Below are 7,020 nucleotides of genomic sequence, written 5' to 3' on the forward strand. Positions count from 1 at the left end.
TGTTCTACCTCCTTTTATGTCTGATAAATCCCTGGCTCCTAGTCTGTACTATAATTACTTTCAGCTTTCCAATTTAATTTGCCACAATCACAGGAAACTGGCCTGTACACACTAACACCTGATCCCAACAGATTTTTCACATCTTACAGAGCAGTGCCAATAGAGTTGCAGCAGCAGAGTTTAATCCCCTCCCATGCCTAAGCAAGCACCAAGCGACATTCAGGATAAAGACCTGCAGATCTGGACTGACATTTGGTTACAATTGCACTGGTGTTTTCTCTCTATGGGATTGGACCTGCACCCAGACCCACTTTCAACTGGCAAGGATGATTTGATCCCATTTGTAAGCATACTGATTTACAGAGAGCAGAGAGAAACCCCAGTCTATCCTGGATACTTCCACACATGTGTAAAAGTACAATATATCTTTATGACTGTTTCATTATGGAAGACTTTTCATTTTTTAAACAGTGGTGAGTTTTTTCCTTTTAAGTCAGAGCTGTGCGTGCACGTTTGACAGTGAGCTGTTATTCCTAAAGGCAGGAGGTTAGGCAGCATGCTACAATTTCATATTAAACAACAAAGAGGTTTAAGGAGCGACCTCAAATTACACTCACAGTTTCAAAGTTCAAGAATTGTGGCTGAGCACTCCTTACCTTACAGTTTCGGATCCAAAGAGGTCTTTAAGTTTAAAGCAGTATATCAAATGTGCAGGATTTATTTTCTTGCATGAAAGTCTCATCTGTCATAGCACCCCACTCCCCGGGAGGAGCCCAGCCTCCTCTTCCCAAACACCAATGAGGAAACCAGAAGAGCACATGGGGGAAGTGGCTTCCCTGAAAGCCTGTCAGAGTCTGCACATGCTCTTTGTGACAGAGGTGCCAAATTAACCTTGGCATGAGGTTCACAATGCACCTCATTGTGAGGTCCTGGGCACCTCTTAGGGGAAGAAAAATATTATAAAATGTCCAAGCCAGTTGAAAGTTTTCACGCTTTTGCTGAGATGTGCCTCTTATTAATTAAAAATAAAAGAGACAATTTTTTCCCGTTAATTAGCTTCCTGAGGTAAGAGTAAGATTATGAACAGCCCACCAACATATTGAGATAAGAGGGAAGGCTATCTTTTGGAATTCTACTACTGTTTCAGGCTAGTGAGAAGAAATAATTCATAAAGCTTCATCTCATCACCTAGAAAAGTGCCTAAGCTGACGGGAGGTTTTATTGGAATGAAGTTCATGATTATCAGTGTACAATGTAAAATAATGTTTGGTAACCATGCTCCACCAGGACCAAGGGTGAAATGAAAATCTACTGCATCTATCTTATAAAATCAATCTGTGATTTTGACATAACATTTCGAGTGGTATTTCCAGTTACTATCGAGGTAACTAAAAGTCATTGTGAGGAGGAAGTCCACACCTTCCTACGGACACAGACATAAATGACCAGGAAAACATCTGCCTGTTGCTTTGTCACCTGTGTGTTGACCCACCGATTACAATGTGACACAGAAAAGGAGTATTGGATAGGAAAAAATATATAACCAAGTCAAAATAATTAAACCTCTTAAAATCAAAACGTTAAGACTTAAGTCCTGATTACTGTTTGCATAGAGCTTGATGCTGTTCATTCTACCCTCCTTGCCGGGACGAGAGCCTGAAGCAGTTCACCATGGTGAGCAGTTAGTCACAGATGTGAAGAAGAGAGGAAGACAGCACCTGGAAGTAAAAGTGCTGCAAAGAGACCTGTGTTTGTTCAAGATCTGGTTTTGGTTGTACAAATAATAAACTCTCAGCCCAGGGAGCTCTTAGTGTATTTCTGGGTCTCAGTCAGTTTCTTTCCTTTTTTTTTTCTGAGATGGAGTCTCACTCTGTTGCCCAGGCTGGAGTGCAGTGGCGCAATCAAGACTCACTGCAACCTCTGCCTCCCGGGTTCAAGCAATTCTCCTGCCTCGGTCTCCTGAGTAGCTGGGATTACAGGCGGAGGCCACCATGCCCGGCTAATTTTTTGTGTTTTAAGTAGAGATGGGGTTTCACCGTGTTGCCCATGCTGGTCTTGAACTCCTGAGCTCAGGCAATCCACCCTCCTTGACCTCCCAAAGTGCTAGGATTATAGGCGTGAGGCACCGCGCCCAGCCCTGGGTCTCAGTTGCTTTTTCTGTCGAGTGAGGGAATTGAACTAATTTAGGGATGGCAAATTGATTACCTACAAGGGCTCAGAGTGCAGAGTGCAGTTCGCTGGGTGGGTGCTAAGGGGAGATGGAGACCATATGCTCGCGTGTCCGAGCATGGCTGTCACTCTGTGATGGCAGATTTGCAGTTGGAATGGGGGTTGCATTATGTCCCATCCTCTGTTGTTTTAGAAGCTAGAATTTCAGATTTTTATGTGAAATCTCCTAGATTTTATACGTGGGTAACTTACTCAAAATATTTGAAAACATTGTGAATGCCAAATGAAATCTATCTGCCCATCAAATTTGTCCTGCTGGCCATCATTTTTTGACTTTTGGACTACATTATTTTGAGTTTCGTCCTAGTGGAAAACAATCCTAGGAGATTAGTCTCTAAAAGAAACTGTCTCAAGCCTGTAGTCCCAGCACTTTGGGAGGTCGAGGCAGGCAGATCACTTGAGGTCAGGAGTTTGAGAGCAGCCTGGCCAACATGGTGAAACCCCATCTCTACTAAAAATTTTTAAAAATTAGCTGGTGTGATGGTGCTCACCTGTAATCCCAGCTACTCGGAGACTGAGGCATGAGAATCGCTTGAGCCGGGGAGGCAGAGGTTCCAGTGAGCTGAGATTGTGCCACTCCACTCCAGCCGGGGTGGCAGAGCAAGACTCTCAAAAAAAGAAACTGTCTTTTGCGACGCTAAGAGGCCAAGGTAGGACTTCATGAAGAAGCTGTACCCAATACCTTTGTAGTGAAATTGAGGACCCTTGTTTCTCTTCTTCATGGTGATGACCTTATGACTGATGACCTCATGTGGAAGGGGTGGTATGGAACCCATGGCATCATTAACATTCTAAAATATGATAAATGAAAAAAAGGCATGAGAAAGGCCCACTGGGGAGAAAAGGAAATACTGTTTCAGTCATAGGAAAACTACTGCAGTGCTGCTACCTTATCTCAAGACAACCATGGAAAGTAAGAGCAGAAGGTACAACAGGGCTATGATAAGGAGCTGCATTCGGGAACTGAGGGGAAGGAAGGTTTATTGACTTGCTGAATACAGGAGAGAAGTCCCAGCAGGGGTGGAGATCTATGCAAAACAAGGCAACTACATGAGTCTCTTCTACGTCAAAATGCAGAACTAAAATTAGAAAAACTGTGGTTTGAACAGTCTGACTAGTGCAGTTCTTCCTGAGCCACTGCATGAGCTTCGGCTGGGCGGGAAATCCCATGTTGTGAGTGGGGGATTCACCCTTACTGAGTTAACAGAGTGCTGACTCACTGAGAACCCAGGCCAGAGACCTGCAAACAATGCTCAATCAATATTTGCCCTGGCCGGTGAACCCAGCAGAGGCTGTGCACAGAAACCCAGAGCATGGTAGGCCTGGCCTCGGATCTCTCACAATGTGGCTTCAATCTGAATCTTTCATGCAGGAAATTTCCCTTAGCCTCTCACACTACCTTTCTCACAGAGTACCCTTTATTTCTTATTTTGCTCTATCTTACTATAATATTTCAACTGCATTTTGATTTCTTATCTACTTGTCTGTCTACCTCACTAAACTGTAAATTGCTTCAGGTATTCTGAAATTCTCTCTGTCTCTCATTTATTTCTAGCACAGTCCATGCTTGGCACTTGTAAAGAACTTAGGAAATGTAGGTTGGATAAATTAGTAAATAGTCAGAAAGCTAATAACTGAGAGAGGTACAATGTCCATTATATATGGAGTAAATTAGTGTGTTCATAAGGCTAGCTTTTGGGAAAAAATTAGATTTAGATATAGTGCTTTTTCCTATGAGGATTATGTTTTCTCAAAGGCATAGTTAATTTTTTTCAATTTTATGCTATTGCGGATTTTTAGTTTGTAAGTGCTCACCATAACTTTCCTCATTGCAATATTTACTGACCATGCCACAATCTGAGCTATCGAGGCATTCTTATTATGTTTCCTATGGCCATCTGTGGGGATGTTTTGGTCAATAATTAGCATACAGCTGAGAGTTAACATAAATTGGCCCCCTTCACATCTCATGTTGCTCTCCCAAGTGCAACAGAGGGAGTGAAGGGAATCCGTTTAGCTGTGAACAGTTACATGGCAGCCCGTGACCACAGCAGCACACACTGCTGGGAAGGCTTTGGGAGCCCCAAAACAAGAGTGGGTAGAAATCACTAGAGACAGCCACCACCACAGATTTTAAAATGAAATTTAAAAATAAAAATTAGCAAGATTTCTACTGAATTACATTTATTTCGAACACAAAATTCTATAACTACTTGAGAAATTGGCGAATACAGGGAAATAAAGAAATGAAGGCAAAGCAGTGCAGATGATTGTTTCTGTTATCCATTGGTGAATCGTAAACTAGCCCAAATTTTGTAGCTTAAAACATCTGTTTTATTATCTCAGCAGTTCTTTAGGTGGATTTGGCCCACGTGAATGATCCTCCTGCTCCATGTACTGTCTACTAACATTGTAGGCAGCTGGGGACTGATGCGCTGGAACGTTCAAGAAGGTTCACTGGCATGTCCTTGCCTTGGCAGGGATGGCAGGAAAATGGGCTCAACTGGGCTCAGCTGGGATACTGAGACAACTAGGCCTCTCTTTCTCTTTCTGTGGCTCTCTTTCTCTTAAGGTCTCTCCCTCTCCTCCTCCCTTTCCCTGTCACTCTCCCTCTCCATATGGCCTCTCTGTCATAATAGTCAGACTTCTCACATGGCAGATCAAGTTTCCCCAAAGTACTAAACAAATTGCCAGGTCATCTTGAGGCTCAGGTCTGGAATTGTCACAACATCACTTCTGCCACTTTCTGTTGGTTAAAGTGGTCACAAGGCTATCCCAGATTCAAGGTGGAAGGGGACTACTCAGTATGGGAGGTGTGGGGCATTGGGGCCATTTTTGGGGAAGAGCTAATCCAGCAGTGTTCTCACCATCACAATGTTGCCATTCAGCCATCTCACCATCTCCTTTGTTGAGAAAGAACAGATGTTGCAGTTGTTCTTTTTTACTCTTCAATGGGTAATGTGTGGTGACTTATTTTATTCTGTTGTCTATTTTGATTTCTTTTTGGTATATGGATGGGAATTGTAAAAAAAAATGCCTCCTACATTAGAAAGTCTAAGAGACAGGCTTAAAAAAATGGGCCATCTGGAGGGGGGTGGCGCCAACGTGGCCGAATAGGAAGAGCTCCAGTCTGCAGCTCCCAGGGTGAAGGATGCAGAAGATGGGTGCTTTCTGCACTTCCAAATGTGGTACCGGGTTCATCTCACTGGGGCTTTCCAGACAAGTGGGTGCAGCCCATGGAGCAGGACAGGGCATCACCTCACCCAGGAAGTGCAAGGGGTCAGGGAATTCCCTTTCCTAACAAAGGGAGCCCATGACAGGCGGCACCTGGAAAATCAGGACACTCCCAACCTAAGACTGCGCTTTTCCAACGATCTTAGCAAATGGCACACCAGGAGATTATATCCCACGCCTGGCTCAGAGGGTCCCACGCCCACAGAGCCTCACTCCCTGCTAGCACAGCAGTGTGAGATGGAACTGCAAGGTGGCAGCGAGGCTGGGGGAGGAGCAACCACCATTGCTGAGGCTTGAGGAGGTAAACAAAGCGGCCTGAAACTCGAACTGGGTGGAGCCCACCCCAGTTCAAGGAGGCCTGCCTGCCTCGGTAGACTCCACCTCTAGGGGCAGGGCATAGCTGAACAAAAGGCAGTGAAACTTCTGCAGACTTAAACGTCCCTGTCTGACAGCTTTGAAGAGAGTAGTGGTTCTCCCAGCACGGAGTTTGAGATCTGAGAATGGAAAGACTGCCTTCTCAAGTGGCACCCTGACCCTCAAGTAGCCTAACTGGGAGGCACCTCCCAGCAGGGGGATGACTGACACCTCATAAGGCTGGGTGCCCCTCTGAGACGAAGCTTCCAGAGGAAGGATTAGACAGCAACATTTGCTGATCTGCAGCCTCCAATGGTGATACCCAGGCAAACAGGGTCTGAAGTGGACCTCTAGCAAACTCCAACAGACCTGCAGCTGAGGGTCCTGACTGTTAGAAGGAAAACTAACAAACAGAAAGGACATCCACACCGAAACCCCATCTGTACATCACCATCATCAAAGACCAAAGGTAGATAAAACCACAAAGATGGGGAGAAACCAGAGCAGAAGAGCTGAAAATTGTAAAAACCAGAGTGCCTCTTCTCTTCCAAAGGAATGGAGCTCCTCACTGGCAACAGAACAAAGCTGGATGGAGAATGACTTTGATGAGTCAAGAGAAGAAGTTTTCAGACGATTGGTAATAACGAACTTCTCTGAGCTAAATGAAGATGTTTGAACCCATTGCAAAGAAGCTAAAAACCTTGAAAAAAGAGTAGATAAATGGCTAACTAGAATAAAGAGGGTAGAGAAGTCCTTAGGTGACCTGATGGAGCTGAAAACCATGGCATGAGAACTATGTGACACATGCACAAGCTTCAGTAGCCGATTGTATCAAATGGAAGAAAGGGTATCAGTGATTGAAGATCAAATGAATGAAATGAAGCAAGAAGAGAAGTTTAGAGAAAAAAGAGTAAAAAGAAATGAACAAAGCCTCCAAGAAATATGGGACTATGTGAAAAGAACAAATCTACTTCTGATTAGTGTACCTGAAAGTGACGGGGAAAATGGAACCAAGTTGGAAAACACTCTTCAGGATATCATCCAGGAGAACTTCCCCAACCTAGCGAGGCTGGCCAACATTCAAATTCAGGAAATACAGAGAATGCCACAGAAATACTCCTTGAGAAGAGCAACTCCAAGACACATAATTGTCAGATTCACCAAAGTTGAAATGAAGGAAAAAATGCTTAAGGGCAGCGAAAG

At 44.2% G+C, this 7,020-nt stretch overlaps 1 protein-coding gene across 2 annotated transcripts in view; it reads right to left on the minus strand.

Annotated features, from left to right (window-relative positions):
• The window catches only part of STARD13 (StAR related lipid transfer domain containing 13), a 558,426-nt gene extending 557,636 nt beyond the window's left edge, over nucleotides 1-790 (minus strand). Inside the window, exon 1 of one of the 2 annotated variants that reach the window (XM_028837160.2) lies at nucleotides 657-790. The gene's annotated coding sequence lies outside the window, so the exon portion shown is untranslated. The remainder of the gene's footprint in view (nucleotides 1-656) is intronic. The other variant, XM_077973670.1, reaches the window with a different exon arrangement.
• Nucleotides 791-7,020: the final 6,230 nt, after the last annotated feature.

The sequence above is a fragment of the Macaca mulatta genome, chromosome 17 (assembly GCF_049350105.2).
Source record: "Macaca mulatta isolate MMU2019108-1 chromosome 17, T2T-MMU8v2.0, whole genome shotgun sequence".
NCBI lineage: Eukaryota > Metazoa > Chordata > Mammalia > Primates > Cercopithecidae > Macaca > Macaca mulatta.